This window comes from Cyprinus carpio, chromosome A6, assembly GCF_018340385.1.
Source record: "Cyprinus carpio isolate SPL01 chromosome A6, ASM1834038v1, whole genome shotgun sequence".
Lineage (NCBI taxonomy): Eukaryota > Metazoa > Chordata > Actinopteri > Cypriniformes > Cyprinidae > Cyprinus > Cyprinus carpio.
The window spans coordinates 17,902,783-17,916,494 of NC_056577.1; the positions used below are offsets into that span (position 1 = coordinate 17,902,783).

Genomic DNA, 13,712 nt, shown 5'->3' on the forward strand with positions numbered 1-13,712 from the left:
GAACAGTATTCTATCTGTGTTTGACGATTTTGGTAATATTTTAACTTACGAACAATTTATGAATCTCCAGAATTTTCCAGTCCCACCAAAGAAGTATAATACTTTGATGGGAGCCATCCCAGCAGGCTTAACTCAGTTAATCTCAAGTCACCTAAAATTCAGTAAAGGCAACAGTGTTTATCCGGCTTTATGTTTGGGTGGTATTTGTATTTTAGCTCGGAAATGCAATAACCGACATATCCGCAAAATATTTCAGTCAAAGAGAAAGATTACTCCAAGAGGGAAATTTTATTGGGGTTCCTTTATAACAAATATAAATTGGAGAAAGGCCTGGCTCTTGCCAAGTAAATTTAGCATTTCTAATAAGGTTAAGGAGATCCATTATAAAATCCTTCATAAAATTTACCCCGTTAATCTGTCTATCTCTAAATATTCTAATGTTGATGAGTCTTGCTCGTTTTGTGGAGGAAACAGCTGCCCATTTGTTTTTTGATTGCGGTGTTACCAAAAAATTATGGGTTGATTTAAGCACCTACACTGACCTAAAGGATTATTAGGAACACCTGTTCAATTTCTCATTAATGCAATTATCTAATCAACCAATGGCAGTTGCTTCAATGCATTTAGGGGTGTGGTCCTGGTCAAGACAATCTCCTGGACTCCAAACTGAATGTCAGAATGGAAAGAAAGGTGGTTTAAGCAATTTTGAGCGTGGCATGGTTGTTGGTGCCAGACGGGCCGGTCTGAGTATTTCACAATCTGCTCAGTTACTGGGATTTCACGCACAAACCATTTCTAGGGGTTTACAAAGAATGGTGTGAAAAAGGGAAAAACATCCAGTATGCGGAAGTCCTGTGGGCGAAAATGCCTTGTTGATGCTAAAGGTCAGAGGAGAATGGGCCGACTGATTCAAGCTGATAGAAGAGCAACTTTGCCTGAAATAACCACTTGTTACAACCGAGGTATGCAGCAAAGCATTTGTGAAGCCACAACACGCACAACCTTGAGGCGGATGGGCTACAACAGCAGAAGACCCCACCGGGTACCACTCATTTCCCCTACAAATAGGAAAAAGAGGCTACAATTTGCACCAAGCTCACCAAAATGGACAGTTGAAGACTGGAAAAATGTTGCCTGGTCTGATGAGTCTCGATTTCTGTTGAGACATTCAGATGGTAGAGTCAGAATTTGGCGTAAACCGAATGAGAACCATGGATCCATCATGCGTTTGTTACCACTGTGCAGGCTGGTGGTGGTGGTGTAATGATGTGGGGGATGTTTTCTTGGCACACTTTAGGCCCCTTAGTGCCAATTGGGCATTGTTTAAATGCCCACAGCCTACCTGAGCATTGTTTCTGACCATGACCATCTCTTTATGACCACCATGTACCCATCCTCTGATGGCTACTTCCAGCAGGATAATGCGCCATGTCACAAAGCTCGAATCATTTCAAATTGGTTTCTTGAACATGACAATGAGTTCACCGTACTAAAATGGCCCCCACAGTCACCAGATCTCAACCCAATAGAGCATCTTTGGGATGTGGTGGAACGGGAGCTTTGTGCCCTTGATGTGCATCCCACAAATCTCTATCAACTGCAAGATGCTATCCTATCAATATGGGCCAACATTTCTAAAGAATGCTTTCAGCACCTTGTTGAATCAATGCCACGTAGAATTAAGGCAGTTCTGAAGGCGAAAGGGGGTCAAACAGTATTAGTATGGTGTTCCTAATAATCTTTTAGGTGAGCGTATGTTTCTAACTATGGGTTGAATTAAGCTACCTTTCTCCTCAAAGATGTTATCTTTTATTATGAAAATCTACAGCTATTATCTGTTGAATGTTTTTAATTTTCTTGTATTGAATGCAAAATTCTTCATTCATAAACAAAAATGGCTTAAGTCTCCTTTGTCTTTTCCCCCTTTTTCTTGTGGAATTGAACGCTCTCGTTTCATCTCTTAGACTTACAAATAACAAAAAGAGTGGTAAGTTTTTGATGTATTATGACCACTTCCACAAAAGAATGTAAGTTTATTTTTGCACTTTTCTGTATCCATAATACTATAATTTGACATGCAAATCCAGAATGTTTGTTTTTATTTTATGATTGCTTCTTGATGGAGTGTATGTATGTCTTGCTTCCCTGTTTTTGTATGTTTGTACAAGTTTTGCAATAAAAAAAAAAAAAAAAAAAAAAGGATGGCAGGAAGTAGTGATACTAATGAAAAACAGATTTAATGTTTTTCATTGTAGTTTAAATTTTATTTATTACTAAGAGTTCTAATATAATTTTGTGACAACTGTAAACACTCAAGTATATTGCTTGATATTAATTTTATAATTATATCAGTATCAAGAAAATTAATGTTTAATTACTTAGAGCAATAAAATGTTTATGTAAAAATTAAAATGTTATCATCACCCACCTTTATTGTATCAAAATAGTAATACAAGCATTAACACACACACACACACACACACACACACACACACACACACACACACACACACAAAAAACAATCCTAAGACTGAAGAGGAAAAGATTAATGGTACCACAGTCCAACTTAAGACACAACTTAAGAATCATGTGACACTGAAGACTGGATGCTGAAAATTCAGCTCTGCCATTACAAAAGTAAATTACATTAAAATATATAAATAGAAAAGTGTTATTGTAAAATATTATTACAATGTACAATATTACTGTTTTTACTGGATTGGTGAGCATCAGACTTCAAAATCATTACAAAATCTTGCCAACCCCAAACTATACTGTAGAACAGATATTTAAAGTACCTGAGGTTGACAATATGAGTGTTTCAACCTGCTGATTTTAACACTTTGCTGCTGTGTTCACTCCAAGGCTACAGATTATATTTTACTCAAATGAAGTGTCGTAGTCACTAAACATTCAGTCCAATGACATCCTAAAATAATTCACTGCTGACAAGTTAACAGGTACTAAAGTAAAAAAAAAAAAAAAAAAAAATCCCCCTGCACTTTTCACACTCGTGGTGTTTATCAAATCACTAACTCTAAAGAGAAATTATCAAGCAGGATGGCACACCTCCATTTTCTTATGTTCTTCATGTTCAGCTGTGTAAATAAAAATTAGTAAATTAGTATTATTTATATAATTTATATTTAATTTAAAATGTATACAGCTACAAAAATCTTTATTAAAAAAAACAAACAAAAAAACCTGTTGACAAATAAAAAACACAAATGGTTTTAAATATGGTTATTTGAATTAACTTACAGCAATCATCCAATGGCCTTCTTTCCAAGACAGAAGTAAAATGACATCACTGTTGCAAATGTCCACCGTTAAAGTATGAACATTATTTATCCACACACCCACCCACACACTTTAGTCAAAAATCTTCAGACACAATAAAGTATACATCTTGATGCATAGAAAAAAGCTTACAGAAAAGTGATCCTTTGTGTTTGCAGAGAGAGGTCACCAGGTCACTGAAATGTAACTTCTGGTCACCCAGACTTGAACGTTATGTAACACAAAGTTTACACAGAATGTTTTTGTTTGTTTGTTTTTCCACAATGACAAAATAAATTCTACACCTTACACTGTTGATATGTAATGCATGGTAGTGGACACTGCAGTTACCCTCACAGATTAATTGTTATGGGTATTAAACTGAAAAAAAAAAAAAAAAAAAAAAAAAAAAAAAAAAAAAAGAATTTGGTAATTAAAGGCTAACATTTGTAAAATATTTTTGAAACAATGACCAGCTTTGTTACAGTAAAGCATAATCAGTTGGGAGTTTTAACTTGAAAATGGACCTAATTTTTATGGAAAACTGTACCAAATCTATTAAAAGTTTGAATTTATCGTATAAATACAAGTGCAGTCATAATACATACATATTTTACATAATGTAAGTCACAATACCTGTTACACAATACTTATTGTCTTCAGTGTCCATAATCTGCAGCATAGATCCTAGAAATGTATTGCAGAAATATTTTGCAAAAAAAAGGGTAAGACACAGTAATGTCTTATGCTTATGCAGATGTCTGTGCTGCTAATGCTACCTTCACGTGCTCTCTGAATAATCCTAAAAACACGTTTCGTAGGTAAAAATTGCACATGAATGCCCTCCCATTTTCAAACTTGAATGAAATGAGCTCGTAATCACGATTTAACTACGTCAAGAATGAAACATCAACCACCAAGATACTGTACTTTTTCACAACTTGTAATACATTGTACAAGTCTAAAAACCGTTTAACAAACTTAACCCTTCAACTCATCTTTCATGGTGCTGAAAAGACTAAGGAGGTTGTTGTCTTCGTTTTTTATTTTGGCGATTCGCAGCGTGCATTTACCGCCATGACATTAAATAAAACCAATCAAAAGCCTCTGCAGGTTTGTACAGCCCACTTGGAGCTGAAGTCCCGCCCATCTGGGTTTATACCCATCTCGCTGCGGGTTGTTTTCTTGTGAAAATCTGGCAACCCTGACAGTGCCCGCGAAGGGACAACCGAATCGGCCTTCCCGATTAGAAACGGTGAGGACACAGTTGTTTATCAAGTTTTATTTATATCAACTTCAGACATGAGGCCTACCAACCAGATTACATAGTTATGCAATGTTGTAATGAAGTACTATTATTTATTGTATTGTAACAGATAGACAGACAGATATATATTTAGATAAGGGTTTGGAGCAAAATGAGGGCGAGTAAATTAAAATACTTTTATTTTGGCTGTATTATTCCTTTCAGATTGCATATACTGTAGCACTTTTTGAATTAGTTTATTCTGGGATATAGCAAAAGCCATTTTGTAAAATGGAAAATAATATTTTTTTCTGTAACTTTTAATGCCTACTTAAAAGGTTCCATTATTTCTGATTATTCCATCAGAAAGAAACAAAGATTAAAAAAGTAATAAAAAATGTGGAAACCGTTTATTTCATAGCAGTTTTTCAATAAAAATTTAACTGCTAATACTGTAGGCTTCTTTTTGTTGTTGTTGTTTGTTTGTTTTTTTGTTTTTACACATTTGTAAGTGTCAGCTATTTTAATAATACTGCATGTAAATGACATGTTACATTTTGTTTAAAGAGGGCCACAAAGGTTTTTCTTTCAAAGAGGGACATCACCAAAAATAACTGAACACCAGTGATATAGGGTTAAAAAGCTGGATGTTTTATTGATGGCGGGTCATGCTGTCAGACTCTGCTCTTATGACAGTGTTTTAGAGCATCAGCCAAGGCCTCCAACACCTTGTCCACACTGGCCTTGCTGCTGTTACATCCCATCAATCCCACACGCAAAACCTGTAAAAAATATGAGAAACAAGTTATTGTTACTGACCATTCTGTCAAAGAACTGGGAACGACTTCTTGTCCTGACATCTGTCAGTTATGATTAATCAAAACCAAGAGCTTCTCACCATGCCAGCAGATGGTCCAAGACCCCCAGAGATTTCCATGTTATAGGTCTTCATAATATACCCTGTGATTTCCCGCCAGTCATATCCTGGGGGAGCTACTATTGTGGTCACCGTTGGCAGTCTGGCTTTCTATAAGACACAAGATGCTTTCAGAAAAGGTAATGTGATTTCTAGTCTGTTGATATATATGTTACGTGAGATCTGTTGTGATGTGTAAAACCTTGTCCTGCACAAACAGTTTTAGGCCCATTTTATGCCTAGCCTTTATGGAAGTACTCTGCAACCTCTTTGTGTCGTTTCCATGAGTTTTCAAGACCCTATAAAAATAAAATATGTGGTAAATGTATGCCCTTTTTTATAATGTTCACTTTTATTAAAGTATTCAAGTGCTTGATGACCTCATGCTCAAGGCTGCACTATGTAACGTTTGGCAAACTTGAGCATGAGCATTTCTCAGATTTGCTCAAATTCATGTTGACGTTTCTGGTTGTAAGCTCTCCCGATGATCATAGCAATATATTCATTTCAGTGTATAAGGCAGAATATGATCTCACAGTCTCTGCGAGTATGGCCAGACTCTCACGCAGACCATAGAAAGAAGATACAGGTCCAGTGTGGTGATAACTGTACAGACAACAGTTACAGCAACTTTAACATACAGTATGCACAATATTCTGTCATTGTTTAGTGATAGAGAATTGACTTCAGAGGTCTGAGCATATTGTTTTTTTTTTACTTGGACTGCTTTGTTTTAACATAACATGAATGAGGCCTCCAGCGTTTAATGAGCTGTTATATCAGCGCTTGTTAAATGTGATGAATAGTTCTTACGCGCGTACAGGCTTGTCATCACAACCCCAGTAATTTGCCAACCAGTTCATATCCAAGAAGTAAGAGATTGGTTTTGTCCTCCTGTTAAATATTTTCTGGCTGTTTTGCCAGAAAAAAAGAGGTAGAAGAGAGAGGTAATATTTGTCACATAAAAACAACAACAACAACAACAAAAAAAAACAAATCTGGCTTGAAGCTGTTTTGTCTCACCATGCTCTTTCACTGAAGGAGATTGGTGCAGTTCCTGGGGGTGCGTTCAATACCTTCTGAGAGCCAGTATACATAATGTCAATACCTAGAGATACAACATGTACATGATTTTATATTATATTTTATATAAATGCGTCATTTATTCATTCATTCATTCATTTTAAATCATGGACCCCATGCAGGCAGTGACTGTAGTGCCAGAGCATGTAACGTGGCAGTACCTTGCTCATCCATGCAGATAGGTGTACCTCCTAATGCCGCTACTGAATCAACCAGAAATAAACAGTTGTACCTGAATGACAGAACAGAATTTACTCAAATAAATAAAAATTTTAAAATATATATATAAAATGTAATGTAATACATAATTATGAATATATAAAATAACACAGAAACACACACATACATATTATAAAAAGTTTCTAATGTAAATGATTGCTTGCTAGTTGCAGTGTTATTTTAGTATTACTAATATACTATTATTAGTTTTTGCAAATATGTTTAATTATATTTAATTTTTAAATTTCATGATTTTATGTAAATTTTTTTGTTAGTTTTAACAGTTTTATTAGCTCTCTCTATATAGATTTTTAATTTTAGATTTACACACACACACACACACACACACACACACACACAAACCATATATAATATATATATATATATATATATATATATATATATATATATATATATATATATATATATATATAGATATATATATATGAAGTTTATTTTTATTTAAAGTAATTTGTATATTGTTTTAGTTTTAGTTGATGATAATAATCCTGGTTAGTCTTGGCAGAAGTTATTGGGGGAGGTACATTCTCATTCTAGACAGCATTTGTTTGGGCATTTGATTCTATTTTCTATCCTCTGTTTTCCCAGGATGGGAATGTTGAATTTTTAGGAGTACCATATCAGATGACCACAAATATAGTAAAAATAAACTTAAAGACACAGAATTCTACTTTTAATAAAGAGTCTTAATCTGAAGTAAATTGATAAATCAAAGCTCTATTCAGGTGGAAGGTCTCACTTGTGGCAAAGGTCACCTATGCCGTCTATGGGGTGGACCACTCCTGTGGAGGATTCTCCATGTGTGAGGAAGAACACCACTGGCCTGTATTTATCTAATGCCTGTAAAACAAGACAAGCATGGTTGATCATATGTAGTAAATACATAAATGTTTAATAAAACATAATGTACCTGCTCAATTTCCTCATTTGTAAAGTACCCACCAGCAGAGGTTACAAGTGTGTTCACCTTGGCACCTGTTGAATAGTGTTCCATATAGGAATTAATGATGTTCTGGATCACCTTTTATAACTCTTAGTTCCAGGCTTTCTAGTAAAAACAGAATCAGTACCTATCCTCTCAGCTATCTCTGCAGCCCTTTCCCTTTCCATATGCCATTGACGGCTATGAGGACACTCTCTCCGTGCTCCAGTGAGTTAAAGATGGCACACTCCATGGCAGCGTGACCTGGTCCACTCACGGCCAGAGTCACTCGGTTTGGTTGGGTCTGAAATGCATACTGAATTCCACTTTTGATCTGATTCATAATCTGAAAATAAAATGAGCAAACAATTAATTAATTTTATTCATAGTTATGGATTATGACATAATTATTTATGTAACAAGACTACTGATTTATTTACTTTTTAAAATGTTTTATTAACAAGATACTATAATGTTTATTTTCTTCAACAAGTACAATGTCACTAGTCGGATTCAAGTAATTACTTATGTTGGAATTGTTTAAAGGGTTTAATATTCATCATTTACTCACGTTTATGTTGTTCCAAACCTGCGACTTACTTTCTTCCGTAGTACATGTACGATATTTTGACAATTTTGCTTACCAAGTTGTTTTTGGTGACAATTGAATGCCATAATACAGACAAAAAATACACTGAGACATGTCCCAATATATACTGTATATATATATATTATATAATATATATATATTATAGGTACTTCTCAAAATAGAATGTCGTAGAAAAGTTCATTTCAGTAATTCAACACAAATTGAGAAACTTGTGTATTAAATAAATTCAGTGCACACAGACTGAAGTAGTTTAAGTCTTTGGTTCTTTTGATTGTGATGATTTTGGCTCACATTTAACAGAAACCCACCAATTCAATCTCAACAAATTAGAATACTTCATAAGACCAATAAAAAATAAAAAGAAAAAAAAAAACTTTGCCTTCTGGAAAGTATGTTTATTTACTGTACATATACTCAATACTTTTTAGGGGCTCCTTTTGCTTTAATTACTGCCTCAATTCGGCATGACATGGAGGTGATCAGTTTTGGCACTGCTGAGGTGGTATGGAAGCCCAGGTGTCTTTGACAGTGTTCTTCAGCTCATCTGCATTTTTTGGTCTCTTGTTTCTCATTTTACTCTTGACAATACTCCATAGATGGGGTTCAGGTCTGGTGAGTTTGCTGGCCAGTCAAGCACACCAACACCATGGTCATTTAACCAACTTTTCGTGCTTTTGGCAGTGTGGGCAGGTGCCAAATCCTACTGGAAAATGAAATCAGCATCTTCAAAAAGCTGGTCAGCAGAAGGTAGCATGAAGTGCTCCAAGATTTTTTGGTAAATGGGTGCAGTGACTTTGGTTTTCAAAAAACACAATGGACCAACACCAGCACATGACATTGCACCCCAAATCATCACAGACTGTGGAAACTTAACACTGGACTTCAAGCAACTTGGGGTATGAGCTTCTCCACCCTTCCTCCATACTCTATGAAATACAAACATGCTCTCATCTGAAAAGAGGACTTTGGACCACTGGGCAACAGTCCAGTTCTTCTTCTCCTTAGCCCAGGTAAGACGCCTCTGACATTGTCTGTGGTTCATGAGTGGCTTAACAAGAGGAATACGACAACTGTAGCCAAATTCCTTGACATGTCTGTGTGTGGTGGCTCTTGATGCCTTGACCCAGCCTCAGTCCATTGCTTGTGACGTTCACTCAAATTCTTGAATCGATTTTGCTTGACAATCCTCATAAGGCTTTGCGGTTCTCTCGGTTGGTTGTGGGATCTTTTTTCTTTCACACTTTTTCCTTCCACTCAACTTTCTAACATGCTTGGATACAGCACTCTGTGAACAGCCAGCTTCTTTGGCAATGAATGTTTATGGCTTACCCTCCTTGTGAAGGGTGTGAATGATAGTCTTCTGGACAACAGATCAGCAGTCTTCCCCATGATTGTGTAGCCCAGTGAACCAAACTGAGAGGACCATTTTGAAGGCTCAGGAAACCATTGCAGCTGTTTTGAGTTGATTAGCTGATTGGCATGTCACCATATTCTAATTTGTTGAGATTCTAATTGTTAAATGTGAGCCAAAAATCATCACAATTAAAAGAACCAAAGACTTAAACTACTTCAGTCTCTGTGCATTGAATTTATTTAATTTCACAATTTGAGTTGAATTACTGAAATAAATGAACTTTTCCACGACATTTTAATTTATATATATATATTATATATATATATATATATATATATATATATATATATATATATATATTGTGACGCGTGTCCGAGCTCTCATCAGCGTCGCCCTGGGAACAGAGCAGGCACACCTGCACCTGCTCATCACGGGCTGAGTGGCCACACCTGCGCCCCATCAAACGCTGCTCTCATAAACCCGGCCAAGCGAACACAGAGGGGAGAGATGTCTCCGCAAGACTCGGCTAACCTTTCTTTCATTGTGCCCGCAGAGAGCAGCGTGTGACTGCCAGCCCCACACCCACGGGGAAAGCACGGACCCACACTGCACCAGCGCACCCCTTTTTCGAGGAAGCCGAGCACCGAGCAACCAAGCCACCTCACGCCAACGCCATTTCACTACCCGGACCTCTAATAAAATCCACCCTTCGGGGAACTTACCCTTCATCCTCGAGTCGTGTCCTCCTTCACCCCGCCACAATATATATATATATATACAGTATATATATTACATTAGCGAGAAAGTCAGGTTACATTAAAGGTTTTGAGCAATATAAGGTGGAATAAGGTATAACATTTTTGGTGAATTATCCCTTTAAGCCTTTATGATTCAACATGGTAAAGCATGACATTGTATAAAAATGGTGACCTAAAAAGTCACATATAGTATATAGGATGCACTTAATAAAACACACTGTACTGATATTACCTCAATTGTTTTCTGCATGCAGGTGGCCCAGGATGGGCTGTGCTCCAGTCTGCTGTGATCCGTGCGGGGCACATTGGATGGTCCTGGCCCAAGCATAAGTCGCTGGGGGACGGTGTGAAAGGCTGTAAACAGACATTTCGGTGAAGAACGGACAGAGAGGACATAATGCTGCCGGCACACTGACAGACTCAGGCAATGGTTAACTCATGTATACTGTGAGCAAACCTTTCACCTGTTGGCCAATCATCTCACTTTGAGACCTGATACACTGGAACACTACACTTGGTTGGAAAATGGAATATGGAATAGGCATTGTTTCAGCTTCTTTCAAATGTTGTTGGACATTAGTGTGAGTAACACTTTGACAATGTCTGGTCATAAAAATAAGAATAGACCACAAATATAAGTTTAAGAACATATTTTTTTGAAATTCTTTATTATTAATGTATTTTTACATGCAAATCATTAAATAAATTCTAAAATATTTTAAGCATACTTGAAATTCACTGTTTTGCTTTGAAGTTGGGTTAAACATAAATTACCTCTATTATTTCCTGATGAAACCTTTAATTAAAATAGAGCTTGGTCATTGACAACATTGTATGTTAACAGTATTCATTATTAATTATTTAGAATAAAAAAAATGAATGCATAAAGTACTATTCTGTGTAAACTTTGTATTTTGGGGGTCTAAATTTGAATTGTTCTCTAAAATTACATGCCACACAGTACCATTTTTCCTATAGCACATCCTAACAGTGATGAGTAAGATAAGATAATGTAATGTGCTCTATGTGCTTAATTTACAGTGGGGCTGGTGTCTTGTGCTGGATACAGAGATGCTTCCCCAGAGCCTGAGAACTGAAAGAGCCATGACTGTAAACCACCTTCCCTCGGACTATAGTGGCCTTCACCTTCCCTCGCAGAGCAAGGCCAAGGTGTGAAGTTAACTGAAAAAAAAAGTAAAAGTGAAAAAGAAACCTAATTTCCCTTCAACAACACATGAACAATTATATTGAGTAAAATTTATCCTACCTTGTTATTGTGATGTATTTTGTCTTCGTTCACCTAGGAAATGAGATGATATGCATTCACTTGCAGGCTTCAAAACATTTCAGTGTAATTATAAAGGAAGACAGAATTTATGCAACAAGCATGTTCTATTTTGCTATCAGTCATTTAGAGCATCTCAGCTGTACTGTACTCAGCAACAAGTACTGTAATTACTGATGAGGCCTGCACCATTCCTCTTTACAAAAATGTTTCAGTTCAACATTATGTTTGGGAGGTAAAATAGGTCAGGACTCTGAGAGGGTCAATCCAAAAGGCATGTTTTCTTCTGCTGAACCCATTTTGTTGTTGATTTACGTCTGATCTTTGGGTCGTTTTTGTCCTGACTCCTGTTGCATCACTCAACTTCTGTTGAGCTTTAAAATGAAAGACAAATGGCCTTTCATTCCCATGCAAAATGCCCTGATAAACTTGAGCTTGAGTTTCTATAATGATAGCTAGCAGTCCAGGCCCCCTAACTCCAAAACATGATGGTTAGGTTGAGATGCTGTGTCATTTTCCTCAGCATTGTAAATCTTTTACAACAGCTTTGGTTTCATCTTGTTGACTCAGTGTTGCTTATAGCGCTGTGGAACATCTTGGTTTGTGTGTGATTTATATCAGACTGTGTTTGTCTTTTGTTTAGGTCAAATTTTATGACCAGTTGAGGCAGAAATCCATGCTAAATGCAAGCTCATATACTTTATTCGTACAAGTGTAGATATTCTTTAAGCTGGGTCCAATCTTGATCCCTGAACGTTAGTTTTTATTTGTATTTTTTTATAGTTAATCATTAGTCTGATTGGTAAACTGTTGGTGGACCACTATTTGCCTCACAAAGGACTTTAACCATCATATTAGTGTACGAGCATTTTAGTACAAAGGCATCCTACCGAACTGCAGAGAAGAGATCCCTCCCCAAGCCTGTGTGAAATCACCACTGCCTAAACACTTCAGGTCAGGTGTGCATGATGAATGACCTGACACAACCATATCAATATCACCAGCTTTGAGTGCAGACCATAAGAGCTCCTGACAAAGAAACTGATTAAAGTTAGAATGCACTGTAATTAAGAAAAAAAATAGAAAAAGATTTTCCATCATTATTGTGTTCTAAAGCTGTATGACTGACTTTCTTGTGTGAAACACAAAAAGAGAAACTTTGAATTTTTGAACAATTTTTAATGCACTTACAAGTAATGGAGAGCTGTCAAGCTTCAAGATGGATACAAAAGCACCATAATCAAAGTATTATTTAAAATTAGTAGTTAATAAAGTCCACCATATCTGTTGTGTTCTCATATTACAATTATTCTAAAAGACATATGATACTTTGTGGGAATTTAGTAGAGAATAAGTGATTTCGCGAGCATTTGTGAATAAATCATTCTTTTTGACTCTCTTTGATAGGTCCTTGTTTAGACTGTCAGCAAAAATTGGGATTATTTGCATATCCATGGATATTATCTGATGGGTTTTTGAAAGTCTGGACAGCAAAAACAAACAAACAAACACATGCAATTATCTAATCTGATTCAACACACATATGAAGTTGGGGTTTAATGTGATTCCAATCTGATTTTTATAGATGCGTCTGACTCTGAATGCTCTGGTCGCTCAAATCTGATTTTAAATTGTCTTTTGCGTCACTCTTTATAGATACACAACATCAAAACCGGTGATGAAAATGCCAAAAGTATCCATACTGTATTCGAAAGGCACTTTTTCTTGTGCGACAGAGAAGTTCTACACCACGACTTGATAGGGTGCTTATTTGGAGATCAAGATGATGCACCTCCATTTTTTTTCCGTAATTTGTTTTGAAAATCTCATCAAAAATGTGGGTACGCATAGCAACCTGTCAAATGCAGAAATGTTAATTCATGTTAGTTCATGACCTCAAGGTTAGATTATTGTAATGCTTTATTGGGTGGTTACTCTGTGCGCTTAAATATAAACAAACTCCTGCTGATCCCAAATGCAGCAGCTTGAGTTCTTACTAGAACCAGGAAGTACGACCAT

The 13,712-nt window shown here is 36.3% G+C and overlaps 1 long non-coding RNA gene and 1 pseudogene across 1 annotated transcript; both read right to left on the minus strand.

Moving 5' to 3' along the window:
- Window positions 1-5,155: 5,155 nt before the first annotated feature.
- On the minus strand, window positions 5,156-8,344 carry LOC109107792 (annotated as a pseudogene).
- Window positions 8,345-11,451: 3,107 nt separating this feature from the next.
- On the minus strand, window positions 11,452-12,760 carry LOC122145310. The gene is made up of 3 exons (XR_006160254.1): window positions 12,584-12,760; window positions 11,676-11,708; window positions 11,452-11,590 (listed from the first exon to the last, which is right to left on the minus strand). It is a non-coding gene; the product is annotated as an uncharacterized LOC122145310 (long non-coding RNA).
- Between the last annotated feature and the right edge of the window lie 952 nt (window positions 12,761-13,712).